This window comes from Artemia sp. Qi Xiang Cuo, chromosome 19 (genome assembly GCF_049724085.1).
Source record: "Artemia sp. Qi Xiang Cuo chromosome 19, ASM4972408v1, whole genome shotgun sequence".
NCBI lineage: Eukaryota > Metazoa > Arthropoda > Branchiopoda > Anostraca > Artemiidae > Artemia > Artemia sp. Qi Xiang Cuo.
The window spans coordinates 45,051,606-45,077,526 of NC_142812.1; the positions used below are offsets into that span (position 1 = coordinate 45,051,606).

Consider the following 25,921-nt stretch of genomic DNA (forward strand, 5'->3'; position numbering starts at 1 on the left):
TCAAACAGTTCGTGGTAACGAACTGTAAGTAAGGAGCGACCCGGCTCAATGGTAACCGAAACTCTAGAAAACGGTATTTTGATACAAATAAATACATCGAAAGAATCACATTTTAATGCTGATTTCAAATATATAAATTTCATCAAGTTTAATTCGACTCATCAATCGTTAGGCGCATGAAAAAATTTGGCTGAGTTTTGAAAAAGGGGGGAAAGACCCCCTAAAAGCTAGATAACATTAATGAAAATCACATCATCATATTTTGCGTATCATAGACCCCGATTGTAGAGGTTTCAAGCTCCCATCTACAAAAATGTGGAATTTTGCATTTTTTGCCAGAAGAAAGATCACGGGTGCGTGTTTATTTGTTTGTTTGTTCTTTTTTTTTTTTTTTCCCAGGGTTGATCGTATCGAACAAGTTGTCCTAGAATATCGTGGAAGGGCTCATTGGAATGGAAATTGAAAGTTCTAGTGCCCTTTTTAAGTGACCAAAAAAAAATGGAGGGCAACTAGGCCCCCTCCCACGCTCATTTTTTTCCCAAAGTCACCTGATCAAAATTTTGAGATAGCCATTTTGTTCAGCATGTTCGAACAAATATAATAAGTATTTTCTTTATTATTTTCATTATAAGTATTTCTTTTAGGATGACTTAATCCCCCGAACTTCCCGGGGGGAGGGCTGAAAGTTATGAACTTTACCCAATGTTAACATATAGTATTGGTTATTTGGAAGTATACAGACGTTTTCAGGGGAGATTTTCCTGGTAGTGGGGGGGGGGTCAGGGGTTATGTGGGAGGATCTTTCCATGAAGGAAATTTTCATGGGGGAAGGGACATTGCTATGAAGGGGACGCCGGACTTCCCAGCATTATTTAAAAAAAGATCATAAATTTAATATAAAAAAAACAAGTATTTCAACTGCAACAGCAGCAACGTCGAAACTTTAAACGAACAGAAAATATTACATATATAATTGGGTTCACCCCGTAGTCAATGCCTCGCTCTTTAAGCCAAAGATTTTTTAGTACTTTCACAAGAGCTATTTATTCTAATTAACGGCCTTTGTGATTAAGCGGTCATTTCTAAAGAGTTGGAACAAAATTTGAAGTTTTGCTTAAAGAGCAAGGTATTGACTAGTGGGCAAACCCCCTAATAAATGTATTAAAAATATATGAATATAGAAGTTCGTTACGTAAGTTAATTCGTAAGTTTCGTATATTTATTACTAATAAAAACGTTCATAAATAAAATTAAACAAGTTTCGAGAAAGCCATTTAACTAAATAAAATTAAATTATTATGGCAATTTCGTTTTAATTATTCCTGTACTGTGAACCAAGATCAAAACCTGTATTTATTCATAAACGTTAAAAAAGTAAATAAAAAAATACAAGTTTTTTTAGCTGAAAGTAAGGAGCGACATTAAAACTTAAAACGAACAGAAATTATTCCGTATATGAAGGGGGCTGTCCCCTCCTCAACGCCTCGCTCTTTACGCTAGAGTTTGACTCTGTCTCAAAACTTTATTTTTTAAAGCAATAAAAAACTTTAGCGTAAAGAGCGAGGCGTTGAGGAGGGGAAAGCCCCTTCCATATACGGAATAATTTCTGTTCGTTTTATGTTTTAATGTCGCTCCTTACTTTCAGTTTAAAAAAACTTGTTTTTTTTATTTAATATACATAAGGACCACCCTAAGCAGGAGCCGTCTTTTCACCAATAATCACATATATGAAGTAATTGACTAATTGTGTTTTGAATATTTAGTTAACCCTTGGTATTTTTTGTTATATTAAAAAGCAGAAATGAAGGGATTATAGGAAACTGAAAGGAGGGACTAAGGAGAAATTTAATGTTTTTTTTTTATTTCCAGAGAAGTAATTGTCGACCTTTAGTTTTCTGCCGTCTATTTGGATCTCTTATCCAAGCTCTACAAGTTATGCCAAAACTGCCCAATCAGTCCTGGCTTTGTTTCAATTTTTTAAAGATTAACTTTTTTATTAAACCCCAATCTTCAAAGCATTATCAATTGTGAAATAGCTTTTATGACGTATTATTATGACAAATATATAATAGGAACTTTTAATAGTTCTGGAACGGTGAATTAATTTACTTACATTTTGGGTTGACTAGTATTGCGCTAGTGAAATAAAGGGTATAGCACATGACTTAAAGAATCAGATGAACACGGCACATAAGATTACATTAGGTGTAGTGCTAAAATCAGTAATGATAATTTCGAAAGATAAAAAATTAATGCTTTTGTTAGAATTAAGTTTTGATTTTTTTTTAAATTGGGATCAATTTTTAATTAAAAATTTATGTAGAAAAGCTTATAGAAGTAATTAAAGGACAAATCATAATTACATATAACTAAAACAAAAATCTTGCTAACTTCAAAGTAAATCAGTTTTAGTTTCTACGATTGCTTTTTTTGAGCCGAATGTCTAGAGACGTGAACAGAGAGGTAAGAAAAGGCTTCACTAGAGCCATCTTATAAAACTAATTGTTGGTAAAACTATGTATGTTGCCTATGTAGTCTATGTAGTCTCTGTCTGTGTAGTCTAGAGTTGAAAGATTACACTTTGTTTTTACTATTGCTTATTCTTTATCCTTTAATGTTTTCTTTTATCTTTGTTTTGTTTTCATCTCCTGATGGAAAGAATAGAATTAAGTATGGAGTAATTACTTTATTAAGAAGATTGTTAGGGCCATGTGACGATGAATTCTTTTATCCAAAAAATTCTAGTAATTTCTATATCAGACACTGGTTCCAAGAACCTAAGACAATACCCCAAGACAAGACCTAAGAATTAGACTGTGAAGGAGAAGAATTAACAGTAGAAGCCGTCCTTTTACCAATTATCAACAAATATAAAGTAAATGCATTTTGAGCATTGAGTTCACCCTTGGTATTTTTTTTTCATTGAAATCAGAAATAAAGAGGCTATTAAAGACCGAAAGGATGATTTAAGGAGAAGTTTAATTAAATAATAAATCATAATTATACATAACTAAATAAAAAATCTAACTCACGGTTGGAGCCAAGTGTCTAGATACCTGAACAGGGGGGTCATAGAAGGCTTCATTAGTGCCATTTATCGAGTAAACTACTGACTAAACTGTTGAAAGATTACGTTTTGGGTTTTCTATTCCTCACTCTCACTTAATTATTCTTTTCACCTTAATGTTTTCTCTTATCTTCATTTTTGTCTCCAAATCTAAGGTTTTTGATATATGATTTAAGGTACTAAAAGTCACGTTGTCCATTATACATTTTTTAATTTGCATAGCCAAAATGTAGAAGCAAAACACCTTTACAAAAGATAAGTCTGGGGGCAAAAGCACTGAATCGGCTTACATTTTTTTTGTCTATTCGGTTTTAAACTGATATTCTTAAGCTGTAGAAAGAAAAAAGAGTCAACAAATTTTTTTTTACTCAAAAATAGAGCGGCAAAATATAAAACAAAAAGGGTTCCTCAAAAGGGTACAAACGTATGCTCAAAAAGCTATGGGCAAAGCAAACACTAAATAAAAATAATATATTGTGGATACAGGCTCCCGAAAATAGGACCCAAGAAAGAGCTGTGATTTCATAAGCCATTGTGCTTGAAACTTTATCCTTGGACAAGGATAAGCCCAATATCAAACCCTCCAAAATAAAAAAAACTAACACACCTTTTGTAAACCAGGGTTCAAAAACGGACTAAACTGAGTGACTTGTTTGGACGACCAAAAAACTAAGTTTTAGGCTAGTATGTTAAACTATTGATCAATTGATCACATGAAATTCAAAAACATATACTGACAAAAATAGAAAAAAAAGAAAAAAAGAAAGAACAAAAAAAAGAGAAAAAAGCAACAAAAAAAAAAAACAAAAGAAAGGAAAAAAGAAGAAAAAGAAGTGACAGAAGGAAAGAGAGTTCATTCAAAAAAAAAACAAAACTGACAACTTATTTATATTGTGTATGATGTCATATTTGAGTAACTCTGATTGGGGTTGTCCTTTTCTATATCGAGCTAAGAAAAAGTCGAGGGCTTTTTCTTATGTGTGATGTATGACTTAGTTTCATTGTTTATATAAATAACAAATATAGCATCTACAACATCAATATAATGTCTATATGACACACATAACATCTATAGGTATGTTGACTAATAATAATTAAAAAAATTAAACAAAAGACGCAACGGGAGAACGAAATTAAATAACGTTGGATGTCAGTTAATCACATGTAAGCTGCTCAAATAATTGACATAAAGATTCAAAATAGTAATGAGACAATGAGCATTGCAAAGGTGAGAAAGTTTAGCTCACTTTATCACGGGTATCGGTTTATTTCACAAAAAGTATTTGGTACTATTCCAGAGGAGAATGTTATTTTTTCAATAAGCTCAGTTGATTAATTAGAAAATCCTTACTAAAATCAAAAGCCACCCTGCATATACCATCAGTACCCAGACTGAGTTTAATGTTAAACTCAGTTACAACCATATTTGCGTCACACCAAAGTTTCTACTTATATGGGACTGAAGACTCATGTTGAAAAGTTAAGCTTTCTACATGTTCTGCACTAGGATTGGGAAATGTTAGAAATTAAACTATACGAAATCAACCATCAGAAAAAATAAGAAGAAAATTTTCTAACTATTTATAAATTAAATTTATCCTTTGAAAGATCAACCACCAGACGCTTGAATGTGCCAAATAAACGGCAGCCCCGAGCAACTGCTGGAAGTGTATTCCATACTCTTCAAGAAGAAAGAAGAGGGCTAAAATCAGACCGAACGTAGGGTGTGGTAACGACTCTTATATTATCACTACATCGTAGGTAATATAAAGAAATTTCAGATACAAATATAGGAGGCTGAAATATATTTGGTAAAGTCCCATGTAGCCATGCAAAAGTAAATGAAGCAGAAGCAAGGACATAAATTGAACGGAGATTTAAGAGGGGTTTAAGAGCAGATTGTTTTTCATAAAGAGACGCTAAACTCCACAGCTTTGACTAGAAAGTTGACATCCAAATGATAGGACAACAAGAGTTACATGGTTGAATCAAGGTAAAGAAAAGAAGACGTAAGACAGACCCAGGGAATATGAGCTTAAGCTTACGTAAGATGCCAGCATGCCTAGCAGTCTTACCTTTAAAGCACTAATGTGAAATTTGTAAGACAGGTTCTCATCAAGAAGAATTCCAAGGAATCGGACATAGTCATTTTCAGATCTAAGGAGAGTATTACGTGACGTATGTATCATGCGAATACTCAGAAACGGTGAAGAAATTGCAGAAAAAACAGAAACTTAGACTCGGAAATGTTAAGAGTCAAATAGTTCACATTAAGCCATGGAAGAGTTTTCTGAAATAGAGCAAGAAAATTTTTCTCCATTGAAACTTGATCAAATCTGACCGTAGCTAAAGTACTTTTATCAGTGAAGGTGTTGTAACCCTTGGTCCCAGTTTGTTCAGATAAATGTCCTTCCCAGATTCTTTTCTTTTGGTCCCTTAATTATTTTCCTTCCCCTAGTAATAATTATTAATTTTCCTTTAATTTGGTGGCGCCATTTTCTGTCCACCTAATTGCGTAGTTGGTTACATAGACCATGAGGTCAAGTGCGCAGTTGGGATGTTTGACCAGTAACTTAGTAAGCCCTCGGATTGTCTGGAAAAATTCATTACCACCCCACCACCCCGTGGCAGACACGTGGCTGGCTGAGCGGGCTGGGAATTTGTTCTTTTTTAGTCAGTTCCTTTTTGGTAGCGTGTCTTGATTACAGTAAGATTTTTTATACTATATAATCTTTGACTTTTCATCCTAGGTCGAATCTAAAGAGATAGTTAGAAATATTACCGGTAACCCTTGGCCTTAAAAGTGGCCCCTGGGACCATTCGATCACGCTAGTAGACACGGAACCGTTGGAGTAAGCGCGGAAATCCCACTAACCTTTGGGCCGACAAGGGGTTCTCCCCCTCGAGTAAGTGGCATAGCAACCTTTTTGCGCCATTTTTGCACCAATAAGTGGTGACCCACGTAGATTACCTTACAATAAGTGGTGACGGCTAGAAAAGGAGCTATCAACAGCCCTGATAGCAAAAGAATTTAGCGTTTTCGAAGAGACAAGTAATTTAGCCTACAAGAAGAGCCTATTGTGGTTACATATATATAAAAAAAAAATCGTAAAGAAAATTCTTTTTTATCTGGGCTGAGCTATAAAATGGGCTGAGGTAATAAAATTTAAGAATCAATCTAATTAGTGTGCAAAATATAAGAATAATTGCCAAGCAGCAATTTTTCGCGGGAGACCGGAAGTTGCATTGATAAAAGGATTTTCATTTGGACGGAAGACGTTAAGTAAACCTTGAAATAATGGCGGACAAACGGAGAATTCAGACAAGATCTACCGCGGTAAAACAAAAATCGGATTCAGACACACAATTGTATGTGACTCCCGCTGGAAATACCCTAAGAAAATCACCATCAGATAGAACAATGTACATGGGCGAAGACAGGTTTAGGCAGCATATTGTCTAGGGGGGAGGGCAGTCGACAGTGTGATGGAGTTTTATCAACTGCTTTTTCAAAACCATCTACTTTTTCAGCCATATCTAATGTAAATTTGAAGGTCTAGGGGGGGGGGGAGGGGGGCAGTTGCCCCCTCGCCCCCCCCCCCCCCCTGCCTACGCCCATGACCATGTATCACTCAACAGGTGAAAGAGACATTTCTGGGACGTGTGAAGAGGAAATCTTCAAAACAAAATCAGTAATAGAGCGATATCCGGTACGAACCAGGGAAGAAGAAAAAAGTCTAAGGCACATTCAGAAAGAATTATTTTCAGATAGAGAAACCCGAACAAAAGAAACAGTGGCAATAATACATGAGGAAAAATCATTAGATGAAAGTAAGGGTAAAACAAAACAAACTCACCCTTCAGAGGAGGTACAAAAAGTAGGGGAGTTGCGGGGAAAAGAAAATATTATACAACGAGCAGACTCAAAAAACGAATTAAGCGAATATAAGGACAGTGAGAATCATAGTAAGTAGATACCTATCATGAGTTACTACGAGAACACCGTGCTGCCATCTACAATTTAGTCTAACGCTGAATACACATAATTTATTCAAGGATTATCGATCGAGTCTAATGGGGGTCAATGTCAATTGACTTGTTGTTGTTCGTCCAGGTGTAATGACACTGGGGGTTATTTACATACTCGATGGGGAATGTATTGATCTGGGACTCGAGGGGGGACAATTTCCGAGAACTTGATTTGCATAATCGAAGGGGAATGTATTGATCTACTCGAGGGGAATTTATTTGTTGTTTCAAAGGGGAATGTGTTGATTCTAACGGAAGGGGAATTTATTTGTCGTTTCTAAGGGGAATTGTTAATTCACGAAAGGGGAATTAGAAATGACATCACTTGTTTCCTAGGAATTATACGGGACTCTAAAGAGATAAATTAATATTCTATTTTTTAAATACGGCTTCTCTGATCTTTAGGTCACAGAAATAAATTAATATTCTATCGAAACCATAATAGTGTAGCTAGGAAAATCTATGAGATGAAGAGATTAACGCGGGAAAAAGTTTCCTAGGAATTTCAAATGTGACAGCGCAGGGATGCCAAAACAAAAGGAACACGCAGAAATTACGTTCAGGGATTATTTGGCCGAAACCGTTTGACTCATTTTAGAAGATGATTTGGGCGAAACCGTTTGAGGCATTTTAGAAGATGATTTGAGGGTGAAACTCTTTGGTCGTTGTAATACACAAGTTCCATTTGAACAATGTTGTGAGGTCCCCTACCCAAACCCGAAAGGGCCCCCCTACCCCAACCCCGAAGGGCCTCTCTACCCCAACCACAAAGGGCCTCCCTACCCCAACCCCAAAGGGCCCCGATCCCCCTACCCCAACCCCAATGGGCCCCGGGCCCCAAGTGCCCCCGCCCCCCCCCCCCAAGGACCCCAGGGCCCTTCGTGCCATCAAAGACCCCCGAGTCCCCCAAAGGCCCCTCGGCCTCCCAAAGAGCCCCTTGGCACCCCCAGGGCCTCAAAGGGCCCCCCAACTTTTTTGCCCCCCATTTTTTTAATACTTTTTAATTTGCGCATTTGAGATACAAAAGGGCCCCATCCCCCAACTTTTAGCTCCCCATTCCACCATTAGTGTTTTAATCTCAAGAATAAAATATTTTTGGCTGGAGAGGATGCCCGGATTTTTGCTTCTTACCGATTTTTACAATACCTAAAGTGACAGGCTTTGGTCGACCTAAAAACTTTTGTTTAACATCATTAAAGAAAGTAATTGTTTAATGATATAAACTGAATATTGAAATTGAACCAAAGGTAAAAATAAAAACAGCAATAACTCTATATTGTAATCGCTCAACCCGACGGGCTTCTTGAATAGTGATCGCTACTTGGTATTAGAATCTAAAAGGGAACACGTATTGCCAGCTGGTAAATACAAATTTAAAATCTATTAATATTTTTTTTAAATATTGAAAATTAAAGCGTTATTTCTTAAAGCCAACGTGAGTGAAAAATATTCAAATGTCTTTTGAAATTGTGGTATTTTTTTTAGTTTTTTTTTTGCATAGACATCCTTTTTAGACGTATTATGTAATTTTTCATTGACAGAGTGGATTGTCTTTTATCTCTCGTTATAGAAAGTTTTACTAAAAACACATCATTTGTTTTTCTTTGTGTATTCACATACCTCATTAAAAGATCTAATGGCATATTCTTCGTAGTTGATGCGTAAGTGTGCAATATTATAGAGCCGCAAATATTATTGAATGAGGAGTTAATAATAATGTTAATTTTGTATCGATCACGTGCATTTTGGGAACATTACATCACCATTGCTTAGTTTATCAAGTGGAATATCAAAGGTCAGTTCATAGTAATGTTGCCGGCCAACCAGATGTTTTAAGGAATAATTTAAAAGAAATAGGAAATTTGTCGTAAAGTGACTTTGAATAGAAAAGGATAAAGAACGAGCATGCGCTGCTGTTTTGGTCGCAGGCGGCGTAGCGTTGTCTTTTAGTGGTAGTAGCAGCAGTTATTTTCCCAATACAGTACTCAATGTTATAATTTAGAAAGTATTCTTAAGAAATCGTTGGGAGGGGGTGGGTGATCAGCACCATCACCCCCTTTAAATCTGTGTTCTTTCTATGTTAAACCACACACTAATCCTCTTTCTATACTATGTATGTTTATCACTTAGAAATACTTCAAAATCACAAAATGCTAGTTCTAAGATATTATCCTAAAGTTTCACCTTAGTACCTTAAACCTTTTTGGAGATCCAAGATTAAACTTTCCCCATTCTCCCAAGAAATCTTATACATAGGTTACAGCTCTTACCCCCAAGGCTCTGAGAAGGAGTCGAATACAGGGCAAGACTTTTTCGATCAAAGTCCTAATAAGGTATTTCTTACTAAGCTGGAATACATTATATCATTAGTTGCTGGTTCCAATGACTCTCCATGAAAATTTCAAGTTTAATGCAAGAGATTTCTGGGTGGAAACGCAATCTACTGCATGTTATTTGTTTGAGCTACCGCATGTAAAGAGTTAACAGTGGATTGGACTAAATTCTTGGACTAATTCTTGATATTTCAATAATTAGTAGAGTTGTTTGTCGAGAGTCGCAGTGATGATTTGAAAACTATAGTTCACAAGGTTCTTGGAATAAGGTAGCCAATCTCTAGTGGATTTGTTTATTTTATGTGGTCCTAATCAACCAAAGCTGAATGCGTTCCCAGTTCATTCTTCAATATAAAATGAAAAACTGGCGTTTTCATTCGGAATGGTATAAGGATTACTAGTTCTTAAAATAAAATATCGAGAAAGATGTTGTCTTCTACTTCGTGTTTCCTTTTCTCTAGTGGTCCCATGAACAACCAATTTGAAAAAGCTTGGGTAGAAGCCGGTCTGTGGCAATGGCACGAAATAAAGAGCAAAGTAAAGGTGAAGAATGGAAGGGATATTCTCTTCCGAGTCACACAGCAGCTTTGTCCTATTTTTGTCACTTCATCAATAACAGCAGTCATGTGGATTTCCTAATTAATAAAAGCACTTGAAATAAGGTTTTGTGGCAAGCAAAAAGTGGAGAGACAAACGGAAAACTGTGAAAAACTTTTTGGACCTTGTAGGGACCTAGCGAGACAGGGCTTTGGCTTAAGCATAACTGAAGAACAAAATAAAAAAATTTGTGAAATTATTCAAATTCTAGCAAGAAGGCGGCTCTTCATAACCCATATATACCCTACAAATTTATCTATTTACCCACAATTCCTCAGAACGAGTCAATTGACTTTTTTTCGGAAGAAGTCAGGGAGAAGATCCTCGACGAAGTATTGTATTCAGAATTCTATTCTGGGATACAGTATCCAATGCTTCACATTCTGACAAGCTTCCAGCCATACTCCGAAATATCAGGTCGGAAGGGACACCTAGAAAGAGACTATTAGATGTTACTGACGGTAATGAAAAAACCGGAGGAGGGCATGGCAGAAAGATTAATAGAAACATTGTCTAGTAGGTGAATTCCTATGTCTAAACTAGCTTTACAGTCTTATGACTCTGCAAGTAAGATGTCGGGTCAATATAATGAAGTCCAGCAGGAAATATATGAAATTCTTGATCGCCGTGTGCCTTCTATTCTCTGCCAGGCCCACAGACCAAAAATTGCTATAGAACATAGTGGTAACTCATCTCTTTTGATAGTCAAGATTTTCAATATCCCTCATGAAATATACCTGTTCTTCTTTTAATCTACAGAGCACTCTTCCACCCTTGAAGAAAAACTCTCTTCGATTGAAAACAGCCTTAAGATACAAGACTTATCACTGACTCAGTGAACTACAAGGGCTAAAACAATACAAGCAGTAGTTACTTAGTTTGAAGGAATAGTTTCAGCCATTTAAAAAACGAAAGAGATAAAGAACACCTATAAGGAGACGATGGCACAAGCTAGTAGCCTTCTGGAAAGAATTCTAAGTTTTGAATTGATCGCTTGCGTCATCTTTCTAAAAAAAAACCTGTTTAAGATCGGGATAGCAACAGAAAAACTTGAGGAAGAGCAGATCAACATTATTGACGCAATCGAGAAGCTTGAAGCTATGAAGAAACTTTTGGAAAAAATATCAGAGGATGAAATGAACAATTTTATTGACAATGCAAAAGTATTTGCAAAATGAGAGAAGTAAATCCAGAGGTATATTTCGTCAGACATCATAGTCGGTGACTTGGACCATCTCGTTTTGACAGCCAAGCTCAGAGTCAAGCCAATACCTCACTGTGTCAGTTCTATAGACAACACTTTAGAATAATGCTAGAAAGGCTAAAAACAATAATCTGAGACAATCTCAGAGCTTGCCTTGTCAATTCTCAGCCATCTTGCCTGTTACTTCAGCCTCTTTAAAAAACAGAATTTTAATTGCAGATATTGAGCTAACAAGAGTGTTTTTTTCCAAACCAGGAAAGACCTCCAGATTCTACTACATTTGAAGTAGAGCTGAAAGTTCTGTTTCAGTTTTGCCACTGTGCTACAAGCATCGGAAAAGTACTAGATGAAGAAACTTATCGGCAACATCAGCTTAAGCAAGCTCTTCACCTATGGAAATTAGCTGTGACAGCACCTGTTGCAGTTGCGGCTGCCGAAAGACAATTTAGCAAGCTCAGGTTTGTTAAGAATTTGTTGAGAACTGCCATGGCTGATTCTTGAATAGATTCCCTCTTGTTGTTGGAAAATGAGAAGGACCTCACTGATGCCATTGACTTAAACAAGATTGTCCAGCTGTGGTCCACTTTGAAGAACACGTGAATGCAAATATAGTTGTCCTTACTTAAGCATTCGAACATGATGTATTCCATTTTAGCTGCTTGTTTCTCTCTGTAGATATTATAAAGAATAAAAGATTAATGTATAATGAATTTTCACGAGTTATATAATGTTGGATTTATATGATGGGATCTTAGCCCCCCCCCTGGTCTGTGTGCATCGAGCCACCCCAGGTACAAATAGTATCATCATTTGTCAATCGTTGATTTAGGGTGAGTGGCTCGATTTTGGAATGAGTATGTTTGGCTCTTCAGTTTTTAATTCTACCAATTTTTTATTTTATCAGCTGGTTATTTTTGATGGTTCTCCATGTTGATTGATTTATAGGCTGCTTTCCGTTTTGCTTGTTGTTATCCGATGTGTGAATAAAAATTAATTAAAGTAACGAGACAATCTTAATCAAATGCATCAATCATACTTGACAATGGTTTATTTTGCAGGAGAGCACATAAGAAGCTGGAGACGTCGCTATATTATTTTATATGACGACGGAACACTTTTGGGCTTCAAAAGCCAATCAGACACAAGATTGGCATAGAAAAATCCACAAAATGTTTTCAACATAAAAGAGAGCAAAGTCAGTAGGACTTGGTTTTCTGAAAAACCATATAGCTTCATATTATCTGGTTTTTTAATGTCAGAAAAATACACAGAAAGGATCTTCAGTGTTGAATCTTTTATGGAAAGGTCTGTATATTTCCGGTTTTAATGATAGGTTTATCAAATTTTTTATTCAAATTTATTCGTAAAGAATTTTTCCTCCATTTCCTCAAAATCTGACAAGTTCTTTTAAGATAAAAAAAATTTATGGGTACCTTAATGAGTTTCATATATTTGGAATCAGCAAACAAATTTAATTTGTTTGATGTAATAATTGCTATCCAAAATTCTCACCTTAAGAGTTTCGATCGCTATTTTCCAATGTCACTTTTTATATTTATTTAATTACCACCAACTGTTTATATGCCCGGTATAATTTTTATTCGTTTCATCTGTTCTATGTAAATGGTCTGAATAAAAATTTGTATTTAAACAATACGAGAATGAATTGATAGATTTTATTTATTACATCTCTTTTGAATCTTAACACTTTGACATCATACTCTTTTTGAACACGCTTTTGTTTATTACTTTTGTTTATTACTACTCGTGTTTATTACTTTTGTTTATTGTTTATTCAAATTGTTATTAAACTCTTGTCATTACATTATAATTTATTATTTAGGCTATTATTTATTCAAAGAGTTTTTCTTATAAAACTTAATGTCAATTGTTTGTATTCGATATAATAATAATAATTTATTTATGTACCCCCATATGAACATTATAAATGACACTGCGGAGTAATGGAAAATATAAAAGAAAAAATAACATCATCATTACGAAATCAAACGACAAAAAAAAACCCACAAATTAACCAATAACACGATGAAAAAAACAAACTAAGGGGTCAGTGAAAGAAACAAAATTACTAGTATTCATAATCATATTAGAAGACACACTGGCCAGTCGCGTGCAAGCATCAATGATACCATAACGGGATACAATATTTCTGTTTTTAAAACGGCCGGGTAAATTCATCAGGTGTTTACAATATCTACAGTAAAGTAAACAAGTTTAGATATTTTCAATATCTAAACTTCTAAGTCTCCGTAAATCTTTTTTCCTCAGTAAGTGGTGGAATTCAGATTGAAAATTTACCCCTGGAGAGCAAAAACTATTATAAAGCCGAGCTAGGCCCTTATGGTTATAACACCCTCTATTTGGAGATATCTTACCATATGACACACGAATATTATTTAATGCATTAGTAACCAACTCAGAGCAAGTTTCGGAAATGGACGGGCAAAACGATATACCAAGCCACTTGACTTTATCCAAACAATGTAATGAAATCTAACCGAGGTTTAATGGAGATACAGAAATACTACTATTAAAGCACATAAACTCACACTTTCCCATATTAACAGATAGGCCAATATCACTAAGTAGAGAAGACAGCTTACGGAAGTTCTGAGCAAGCCCTTGACAAGAAAAACTAACTAAAAGGACATCATTGGCGTATGCAATATAACTTAAAGCCGATATCACAAAAAAACACAGTAGGAGATAGATGTTTTAAACAAGTAGCGAGGACACATTTAAATATATAAGGAGATAAAACACCACTCTGTCTAACGCCTTTCCTAACTGCTACCGAATCAGAAATATGTTACATCCGCTTAATACGCACATAAGAATTATCATACCAATATCGCAATGTAGAAATAACTGAATAATTAACTCCGGAACAAGCAAGGGAATGCAAGGTCTGGGCGTGAACAACATTATCAAAAGCCCCGGAAATGTCTACTGTGCAGCAATACAAAGAACGCTTCTGGGCAAAAGCTTCCTTTAACAACCAGCTGAGCACATGATGTGCTTGGGGGTAACCAACCCCTCTTCTAAATCCTAGTTGAAAAGACAAAAAATCGCACTCAGAAGTTATTTCAGGCAAAAGGACATACTCGAAAATCTTACTCATAAAGCAAGATACAGTAATCGGTCTATAATTCGAGCATGAATCTGGATCTTTACCGCGTTTAAGTATAGGCGTGACACTACCAGAAAGAAAACTATCAGGAACCAGAGATTGAGCTATACAAATCTGAAATAATAACTGCATGTGGTTCAACAATAATGGGCCATAATCAGCAAAATTTCTAAAACATAGGCCATCACAATCAAGAGAATCTGCTCTTTTTACTTTCTTCAGCGCCCAATGTAAATCACTCATACTTATCGCAGGGACTCTATATTGACAAACAGACACTGGCAAGACCGAACTAAGTAGATTAGAAAAATGTTTCTGAACACACTGACTAAATACGGAAAATATGTCAATATAATGGCGCACAAAATTCATAAGATTTAATTCCAACTGAGGTGGGGGAGAACACTTACTGCTATTGATAACTCTATTCCAAGTCATTTTACTATTTGGAGCGTCCCACGCGTTGAGCCTTGCATTACGTAAGCAAGAGTTGTATTTTTTCTTCGTTTTTTGCTTGACTGTAAACACAGCACCGGAGGAGGGTCGATCGCAAGCGTTCCACAATCGCAACCAAAACTTTGCACGGTTCTTTACTTTTTTAACTTTCGGATGTATATTCCACAGGGGCTTGCGAGACCCAGAACGCACGTGCTCAATCGGAACTGCAACTTTTGTGGCCGACTTTAGACATGCCACTATCTGGTAATAATACGAATTTAGGTCTTCCTTAGAATCAGGGCACTTAAACGAAGTCTGGAGCAAGTGAAACGGGACTTTAATAGTTGAGAGTAGAGTACATAAAGTAGTAATATACATCTCATCGTTTATCCGATTCCAATTGGGCTTTTGATACCATTTTGAATGGGGACCCTTAAAGTGGGCTTGAACATCAAGAGGCTCAACTAGGCACGAAATAGGGAGACGGTCATCATTGATTTTATCTTCATAAACAAACACCTCGGATTTAATTAGACCAGACTTAGACACAATAATTTGGTCGAGGTTGGATTTAATGGAGTCTCAATTATGAATGTAAGTATAAGCTACGTTCTTAGCAGCGACATGATAGACACTTGGCAGAGAATCTAGCAGGAGTTCAGATCGATCAGATGAGGTCAATATGTCACTATTCATATCCCCGGCTAAGATCCAATCAACATTTGTATCTGCAAATTTTATGAAAAGAGATTTTAGTTTATGGCAAGCTTTAGCAAAAGCAGTAAATGACTGAGTGTTTCGATGATTGCATGGGAGATACACATTTACGAAAGCCATGTTATTACACTGGATTGCTAGAATATTAGCATCAGAATAAATTTGCATAGGCTGATATCCCGACCGAATGAAGATAGCAGTGCCGCCGGAAGGACGACCGTGGGTCTTTTTTGCTTCTCGAATAAATATATCATGTGTAGCAGACCGCCTTAAACTGTTCGTATTAACTTTGGAAAGTAGATGCTCCTGCAGGAATACAACATCAAAATTTAGCAGCTCGTCAATTTGCAGATCCTTATCTTTAGTACCATTAATGTTCAGCGAAACAAAACTTAAGGCTGTAGGAGAAGTCATCATGTTGTCTTGGCAAGCGCATTTCTCAGTACCGAGCATTTTAAACTATAAGAAACATGATTTCCTCCGCAATTGGCGCACTTAGGAGCAACTGAGCAAGGGTTGTCCGTGGTTTTTTCGTGAGCCCCAGCACAGCGGAAACATTTTGGTAAATCAGGAGAACGTGGGCATTTTGCAATAGTGTGATCTACCCCTTGGCACTGGAAACAACGACGCGGTAATTCTTGGTAGATTTCAACACGAAAAAGTTCATATCCAAGTTGGAGACCATGGTTAATTGCATTTTTCAGCAAGGGTGGATCCAGGATTTTTTTTTCGGGGGGGGGTCTTACTAATTTTTGAATTTTTCGGGGGGGTTTTACTAATTTTTACTCAATTTTCGACTAATTTTACTGATTTTTACCTAGGTTTTACTAATTTTTGACTAATTTTCGAGTCAGTCAAAAATTTCGGGGAGGGGGAGGGGGGGGTTAAAACCGGGTACCCCCCCCCCCTGGATACGGCCTTGTTTTTCAGTGCTAACTGATCCAGAAATTCCAAACGAAAACATCTTGAATGTCCTATTTTTATAGCACGTACTAATCCCGGTATGCTTTCCTTTATAGATGATTCTGATACATTTTCAGGGATACCCCAAACAATACCAAGTGCTTTTTTTATCAAGGACCTTGGTTTGAACATTAGGTAGGCTCTTAGAGGCTGAGGCGGCAAGGGATACGGCTGACTGCCTATCTCGAGTAACTACGATCCACTTTTTATTCTGATTATCAGGTTTTAGGCTTAAAATCCCTTCATGACCTTCAAGCGTATTCAATTTATCTTTTCGCAAACCAGGATCACTTAAATCGGTAGGAACATTTTTCACAATTACTGCATATGTATGTTTATCTTCAACTAAAGGGGGAGTGGTGGGGGGGGGGTGAAGGCGGCTGGGTTTGAAGCTTTTACTGCCTTACTACTAAGCATGGAATATGCCGATGCAGGAATTATCGGGATTTCACTCGCGTTCCTTATCACGAAGTCCGGCACATCTATATCTTCAGAGTCGCATCTTTCAAACGCTGCAATAATATCGGCAATACTATTCTGTTGGGCGTTATTACCAACTCGCCTGGGTGGAACTTCCCTCGGAAACGCTTTCTGGAGGAAAAGCTTTCTTGCTTCTAACACATCAGTAGCCGAAAAAAAATCCAAAGCATGATCTTTAATCGAATTGTGGGAAATCCCTTGTTCGAGATTTTTCTGTATGAAATTCAACACTGGATTATAAAAAAGTTTATCTTTTGCCCAAATTCCAGGATCAATCATTTTCACTTATAGCAATATAGTCCATAAATCGTAATCCCTTATGAAACCAAATTGCTTAGATTAATCGTGTCCGTAAATCGTAAGCCGTAAAAACTTATGTAAATGTCCAGAAACTAGGTTAAAAGATTAAGCAAAGGTTTCATATATAGGTCAGGAACTATAATCCTTTGAAATATTGCAAAATCTAACTAACTTCATTGGGATTATAATTCAATGAAAAAGCTTACTGGTTTGACAATGTTAATAAAATATCCAATTTATGAGAGGTCTGTTCATTTTGAACTCTGAATCAATACTGATTCAGAGTTCAAATGTATAGCGTCTACTTGGCATTTTATTTAAACTTAATTTTGTCAAATTTCTAAAGAGAAGAAAACTGTTTTCTAGTTCATCCCCATTTTTCGTTAACTCTTCAATATTTTACGGTAGATCTCAATTCAATAATTAATCTAAAACAAACTCATATGAATCATTTCTCAATTTATGGCTTTAGTTTGCTTAAAAAATATTTTCTGTGCTCCCAAGCCTCCTGTGCTTTCATGAGTTTTGATTTACTGGGTGTTTGTCTAGGTTCACACAGAAGCAGTTGCTGCGATAGGCAATATTCGTCAATTGCATCGATGAGCAATTTTAGTCGCCGTTATGTTCACACAGGATTTTTACGTCGTCCAACTTTTACCCGCAAAATATTCAAAATTAAAAGAGCGTGGTTGAAATGGATCAGAATGATGTTTTACTTCTTTCCCTTGCTGTGAGAAGCCGAAAGAAGAAAAGAAATACAGTGAGTTGAACACTACTTTTTCTTGCTGATAAAAGCAAAGACTTTGCTGTGCTCATATTAGTTTTGTTTAGGGCATAAACAATAGTAGGCGACAATGCTCAGGGGCACCCTACACTTGGGGGGTGTTCCAGGTAAACATTGCAATCTACTTTGCATTAATTTCAAGGTAAACATGTAGACGAGCTACCCTTCAGCATAAGGGCATAAAATTTTTCAGTTATGTGTTGATTTTTGGTGACTTAATTTAATCTGTATTTTTCAGCATACTCAATTTAGTCATCCCACTAGGACATTGAAATCTATTCTCATTTAGCTGCTCACATAGACTGCATATTTCCGAAGGGTAGATCGTCTACATGTTTACCGATTTCAAAGTAACTACACACTTGGAACTTTTCAGTAACCATTGCTGCTTTCAGCCTCCATTACTTGCACTGTCTGCTGATGATTGTTCACAAGTTACTTCACTAGTTCGAGTTCCCTTTCATCATGAGGCCATAAAATTTCTCAATGATGTTTTGATTTTGTGTAAGTTCACTTAATCCATATTGATTAGCATACTCCATTTAGTTGCTCACAGCTACTGCATATTTCAGAAGGGGAACTTGTCTACATGTCTACCGATGCTTGTTGACCATGATTTGATAAAGTTACTAAAGAAGTAACTACAAAGTTACTTTTCAATTTTTCCTGCTGTTACTTCTCTGTCACCTGGAATTAACAAGTTACTTTTTTTTAACTTCTTTTAATTTTTAATTGGACCTGTTCTCTTGAACTAGACAAGAATATATTAGGGGAGTAGTACTTCTACCTCTTGAAGACACTGGTAATCATGCAGTTCCTAAAATTTGACAAAAAAATGGATTTAAACACTCCAAGCAGCAATTTACGTTCATGAATAATATGGTGGTTCGATGAATAACACGGTAGCTGCTCTTTGTGCTGACTTTGCCAAAGGTCACTCTATGCTGCATAATATGCAGAGGGGTTTTTCGTCAATGTGTATTGCTGGCTGGAGACTTTCCACCTGATTTTTTTGAAATTTTAGCAATATTGTATGAAGCAGGCAGTAGTAATTTGCTCCTTATATATTCCTGATCCCAGATAAGTTTAATAAGGTTAGAGAGGCCAAAGGCAACAACAAATGGATGGAGGCAAAGCTGTAGGCTGCAAGCTAGGATCCCAAAACAGTAAAAAACTGGAATTTCATGAGTGCACCTGATCTTCTTAAACTTTTTACTATAGTATACCCCATGGCAGTGGCAGAGGTAAAGCTACCAACAATCTTTGAAGTTTTGGATCATCTGATAGAGAAACTGCTCAAGGAATCTTGCTGACCTCACCTCTGTCAATCCTACAGGACTCACTATAGTAGGAAAAGTAAAAACGTCCAAACATAGCCTAAAAGTAAACACCAACTAGTTTTCACACTTAACCTGTGGGATTTTAAGCCAAAAATAAAGGGGGGGGGCTCATATCCACCACGAAAGCTTTTATATGTCCATTTTTTGCCAAATAACTGAGTTAATTTTTGGTAAAAACTCATTTCTCAAAAAGCAAGTTTTTCATTAAAATACCAACTTCCGGTAAATTGTTTTGGCATTTTTGGAAATTTCAGAAAATCCAGAAAAATGAATTTATGCTAAAACACTGACTTGGTCTTTTCTTTCCAGAAAACAACTTCAAGTGGACCACAAAGAAGCTGTTGGATCAGACCAGTGCTAATACAAAGAGAAAAATCAAGTGGTCATGCTACTCTTGTCAAGTCACTTCAACAAAATGATGAGTGCTGGTTTTTTGACTATATGAGGATGAATCTCCAGAAGTTCCAGGAACTACTATCAATGGTTGAATCCCTTTTCTCCAAACAAGATACAAACTGGCGAAGATGCATTAGTGCCAGCGAGCGTCTTTCACTGACAATGAGGCACCTATCTACAGGAGAAAGTAGAAGGTCTCTGTCATTTGCATACTTTATAGGACGATCAACAGTGACCCAAATAATTGAAGAAACTATTGCAGCTATTTCAGAAATACTGCAACTTCGAGTGTTGCAATCACCAACCAAAAAAGCTTCTCAGAAATTGCAAAAGAATTTGAAGCTAGATGGAATTTCCCTAACTGCGTGGGATCTATTGATGGAAAGCACATACGAATTAAGTGTCCTGAAGCATCAGGCTCATATTATTTTAATTACAAAGGATGCTCCCTTTGCTCACTACAGGTTCACACTTGTGGACATCAGAGCAGAAGGGAGCTCCAGTGATGCTGGTGTTTTTTCAAGGTCAGAGTTTGGGAAAGCTATTCTCAGTGGCACCCTAGAACTACCACCTTCAAAACCAATGCCTGATGACAACATGCTTCCTTCTGTTTTTGTTGCTGACGAGGCCTTTCCTCTTTGTATAAACATTATGAGGCCATTTCCTGGGGGCAAAACAGAGTTAGACAGAGAAAAGAGAGCTTTCAATTACAGGCTTTCAAGAGCTCGGATGTGTGTGGAGAATGCTTTTGGAATTTTAGCAGCACGATGGAGAGTATTTCATAGCCCGATATTTGCCAAGCTAAGTACTATTCGTAACACAGTAAAAACTTGTGTGTGTTTGCACAACTTTCAGATGGCTGAAAAGACCAGCAGTTATTGTCCAAGGAACTATGGTGAAAGAATAGGAGGGCAAGGTGAAATGCTCCCCGGGCAATGGAGATCTGAAGCCCGAGATGTGTGGAAAGAGAGGATCAGCCGTCAGAGTGCTAACAACTACACAGAGCTTGCAGCAGAAGTGCGCTCAAGTTTTGCAAAGTATTTTTCCTAAGCCACTGGTAAGCTGTCCTGGCAAGATAGGTACTTATTTGGTGGAGATTAAACTTACAGTTCAGTGACCTATACTCTTCTTTTTCGATTTTCACTGTACTAGCTGATTTTTGCATAAAGCAAAAAAGAAAAAGCGATGGTAGCAATGTATACCTTGAATAAGTAGGCTAATTTGGCTCTTTGTGGTATCTTAATTTTTTTTTTGTAGGCGATAAATTCAATTTCTTGATCATTTTCTATCAGCTAGAGGGCAAGAGACCAGGTGGTACTGACTACTTGGAGCAAGTTAGAGAGAAGCCAACCTTCCTATTTCTTCCATGCTGCAACGAAAGTCCTAGCAGCTCCTAGTAACCAAGAGGCAGTTAGTACTAACCTCCACTTAGTGCAAAACTACAAGTACAAATTCCTATTGCTTGATAGAGCAGAACTATTGTCTGGCTTTTTTAATCTTTTCTACAACAAGAGCCGCTGGCCAGCTAGATGTTTTTACCTGGACTTAACAGCAACCAAAATATACTGAGTTTGGCTTCTCTCTATTCTATATTCTTTGCACTAGACTTCTACTAGAATTTAAAATTCAGCTTAGTATTAAATTATATACTTTACTAAACATAAATATATGTATAAAAAAAAAATGAGAGAAAAAACTGGAGCTCCTTCACAGCTGCAAGTGGCCAGAACTAATGTTGTAAAGCAGCTCATGGATTTTGAACATGGCAAAGTATGTAGCTGCTGTATCCATTTCAAAAAGTTTTTTCGCAACTGTTTGTCCAAAGCAAGTCTCAACAGTATCATCTTCTTTCTTTGTATTTAAGCATTCAATAATACTACGATCTAGGTCGTCAGTTTCTTGATTATCTCCACCTTTCACTTTCTTATCATTCTTTTTACTGTTTGACACGGGAGAATTGGCACGTTTTGACGATTGAGGCATTTCCACTGGGACTTCAACCTCAGCTTTCACAATGGAATTAACATTTTGGTTGGTATATGTTTCTTCTAATATTAAACATACGGGACCCAAAGTCATGGAACAAGATGTATCCTCAACTAGAGGACTCTTGAGCATCTCTCCATTTCCACCATCAGGGATAGTTAGGACATAAGTAGCACTGGCACTAGCGTCGTCCTTGTAATTGGAATCTGTCTTGCAGTTCTCAAATGCTTTCTCAAGGAACTGTAAAAGCTTGAACCATTTCCATGGCTTTTTGTCTTTTGTTCCTCCTCCACTTTTCCCAGCTTTCTTCTCCCTCATAAAGGTGGTTCGCAAATTCTTCCACTTGTCCTTGCATGCTGCAATTGCAATGAAATTTTTTTTTTTTTTATGTCCTCCCCCCTTTATTTTGGCTCAAAATGCCCCTGCTAGAGAACCCTAGCAATTGCTGAAGCAAAGAAGCTTCTTTAAGATGCAAAGGTGCCTGATGAAAGTGTTTATATTGCATGAGAATTCTGGCTACCCCTCTGGATAGATTCCACTTGTAATTGGAAATCCCTTATACCACTGAACTACTGTTTGCATTTTAAAATCCAAACAGATTCTGAAAAAGGTTACAAGATATAAAAGAGAAAATTATAGGATTATACAAATAGCATAATCATTTGCCCTCTAATTAGGGGCTGGAAACTTCCAAAGTTAATATCCTTATTAGACTATTTTGTACATCCTGGTATATTGAGTACATTGAGTTTAGAAGGACCATAGCCACTGGTGAAGCTTTATTTTCTATCACCCTAATGAATGGATTTCCGACCTCCCACTAAGTTAAATCCTAGCCTTACTTGGACAATTTGAGATGTCATTTGCAACAAAAAAAAGCTGCACTCATTCCAATAGCCCTAACATAAGTCTATTTAACATAAGATTATATGTACAACGTAAGTGCTGTAGCAAGGCAGTAATATAAGTGAAAAAATTCTTCAGTTTCAGACCAAATGCAACTTTGTGTAGGTACCAGTGCACAAACACCAAGTCTAGAGAGTTTTGGGTAGACATTTATTTCAAAAAAAGCAACCTTTAGCAAAGCTTTTTTTGTAGAATTTTGACATTTTTGATAATTTTTGGTAGTTTTTTGGTAGTTTAGGTAAAATATAGTACTACCTTTGTGATTTTTTCCAAATTTGGTCCCATAAAAGGAGTCAGGAAGGAGTGTAGCTTCCAAACCCCCCTTAAAGATGCCCCTGTTTCCTTTTTGTCAGTCAAGTTTTTAGCCTACATGGCTAAATTTAAAGCAGATCTAGCAAATTTAGCTGATTATCCTCACAGCTCAATATTTATTTTTCTTCTATAAAGCAGTTCTAGGAAAGGAGTAAATGAAAACTATGGCAACTACATGGTGAAATTAAATTCCTATGGCTCAATAAATATGAGAAAAGAGTAGTTTTTCCATATTTTGGGACTGCAGTTGATAGTTTAGTGTCTAGGCACTATCCAGGAATTATGGATTGTTAACATCGGCTGTGTCACCTTACAACATACACCTTATTACACCCAAACAAGTCAAAGAACACATAAAAAAATTTATGAAGCTAACATTTTATTCAACTTGACCATCAAATGTGCTTGTGATGCACCAATGCAACCAAATGAAACATTCTGAATGGTCCTTTGCATGAGAAAATGGAATCCAGATCTTTTTCTTTTTTTTTCTTGAACATAGCTCAGGCCAGGCTTAGGCTCCATTCACATTGCTGTAATAAAGTGTATAAGGTAAAGGTGCAGATTAGCTACCCCTGATAAAAAAAACTTATTTCTTACTGTCTATTATTCAGTCAATTGGGCTGTAAAGTTGCAGAGATACTGCCCAGTGGAAGCAGGATATTAACGACTCACTTCTTACTGTATATCCTGGTTCTACTGGGCAGTACCTCTGCACTCTATACTACAGGGGTAGCTAATATGCACCTTTACCATGTAATAAAAATAAGGTAATAGACCTCGGTTCTATTTTTTCTTGTTAGGACTGAACAGAATGCTTAATTGGTTGTCAGCACATCAAGAACAAATAGGCTAGGTTATGGTTGTCTATATCAACAAAATAAAAGGAACCCCTATGGTGAAAGTGCAGAGATACTGCCCAATATTTCAGGATGTGGTCAATATATATTAAATCATATTATTGAGTTAGGACTAAAGTGAATACACCATTCGATGCCCTTTTTTATGCTGATTACAAATTCAATAAGCATTTCTATCAGAAATGAAATTCAGCCCCCCCCCCCTATCTAGGCTATACCTAGCCTAACCCGGAATTGGCATATATATGGAAGGGGGGGAAGCTGAAACTCATTTCCTATAGAAATTCTTATTATATTTGTAATCAGCATAAAAAAAGGCATTGAATGGTGTATTCACTTTTGTCCTAACTCAATAATATGATTTCGTAGATATTGGCCCAGGATGTACAGTAAGAAATAAGTTGTTAATATCCTGCTTCTACTCAGAAGCACCTAGGCCTATGCACCTTTAGCCCAATAGACTGAATAATAAACAGTAGGAAAAAAGTGATTTTATCAGGGGTCTCAGCAACTTTACTGTGCCATATTAACATCTCACTTCTTACTGTATATCCTGGTTCTACTGGACAGTAGGCTACCTCTGCACTCTATACTGTAGGGGTAGTTAATCTGCACCTTTACCATGTAATACTATGAGTAAGAAAAATAAGGTAATAGACCTCGGTTCTATTTTTTCTTGTTAGGACTGAACAGAATGCTTAATTGGTTGTCAGCACATCAAGAACAAATAGGCTAGGTTATGGTTGTCTAAATCAACAAAATAGAAGGAACCCCTATGGTAAAAGTGCAGAGATACTGCCCAATAGCACAGGATGTACAGTAAGAAATAAGTTGTTAATATCCTGCTTCTACTCAGAAGCACCTAGGCCTATGCACCTTTAGCCCAATAGACTGAATAATAAACAGTAGGAAAAAAGTGATTTTATCAGGGGTCTCTGCAACTTTACTGTGCCATATTACATGCCTTTCTTGCAGCTGCAGTAACATAAAAAGGTGGAACCACACTGACATAGGCTAATGGTTCTCACCTGGTAATCCTGTCGCTCTAGACACCTGCTCCCATGCTTTCAGGACCAAAACTGCATTTTTATGTCCCTTTAACCCTTTTCATAAATAATTTTATTAAACTGGACAGCCATAATTAGGCTAACTTCTGAATTTGATCGTTTTCATTTGTTTCTCCCATCGTTGCTGTTGTTTTGAAAAAATTGCTGGAAAAATCGGTCAGTTGCCCCATAAAAGTTGGATTTTTTCAAATCTGGGTAGTTGCTTGACGAAGCAACTAAAATTGCCAAAGTTGGCAACTAAATTGCGGCGACAGGCAAATTTCGCTCCTTTGTGAACCTATAGTAATTGTTGAATTCCAGGTTTTAATAATTTTTATTCTGGTATGAAAAAAAATAAAGCTGCTAAACTTGTTGTTAAGCATAAATAACAAAGGCCTATCTTGTTCTTGTCACTGTGAACAGAGTAGGGCAAAAATATAGCGGATTTAATGTCCATGTTTTCTCTAAAGCAAGTAATTTTGCTTGTTTTTTTTTAAATAATTTTCTTAGAATAGTATGTTCAGATTCAATCAAATATTTCTCAGCTTAGTATAGCTACACAGCTTAAACACTAAACTACGGTAATAAACTTAAATGAATAACAGTTAGAATTCCAAGTTCTAAAGATAACCATTTCCATAAAAATAAAAACTCAATATTGATAACGATAATGGCTATTGTTCTAAAGGTCATAGGACAATGACAATACAAACTAAAAAATTTAATTATAATAAAATTATGTTATGGATATGGCTTCAAAAATGAAATATCTAACGTTTATGTTCTCTGTTCAAGTTTTGGCATGCTATCTTTCTTCTCTCCAATAGTTTTACATAAAGTTTTTGGTGAATTTAAGATTGGATAATTACTGATTGGATAGTTCACTAACGCTGGTCGGAGAAACGTCAAATTTGGATTTCTCAAACACTGCATTTTCTGAAAGCGGGCCCCTAGTGATAGTTCGTTCTATTACCATACAGGGGCCCTTGCGAGTAAGTATCACTCCATGTTT

General features: G+C 36.5%; 1 long non-coding RNA gene across 4 annotated transcripts in view; it reads right to left on the bottom strand.

Annotated features, from left to right (window-relative positions):
• LOC148940903 (uncharacterized) overlaps positions 1-25,025 on the bottom strand; it is a 41,232-nt gene extending 16,207 nt beyond the window's left edge. The window contains exons 1-2 of one of the 4 annotated variants that reach the window (XR_016143335.1): positions 24,892-25,019; positions 10,291-10,457 (exon numbers count right to left, since the gene is read on the bottom strand). This is a non-coding gene — a long non-coding RNA (uncharacterized LOC148940903). Of the gene's footprint in view, positions 1-10,290; positions 10,469-23,379; positions 23,673-24,891 lie in introns of those variants that run through there. The other 3 variants (XR_016143338.1, XR_016143336.1, XR_016143337.1) reach the window with 3 other exon arrangements.
• Between the last annotated feature and the right edge of the window lie 896 nt (positions 25,026-25,921).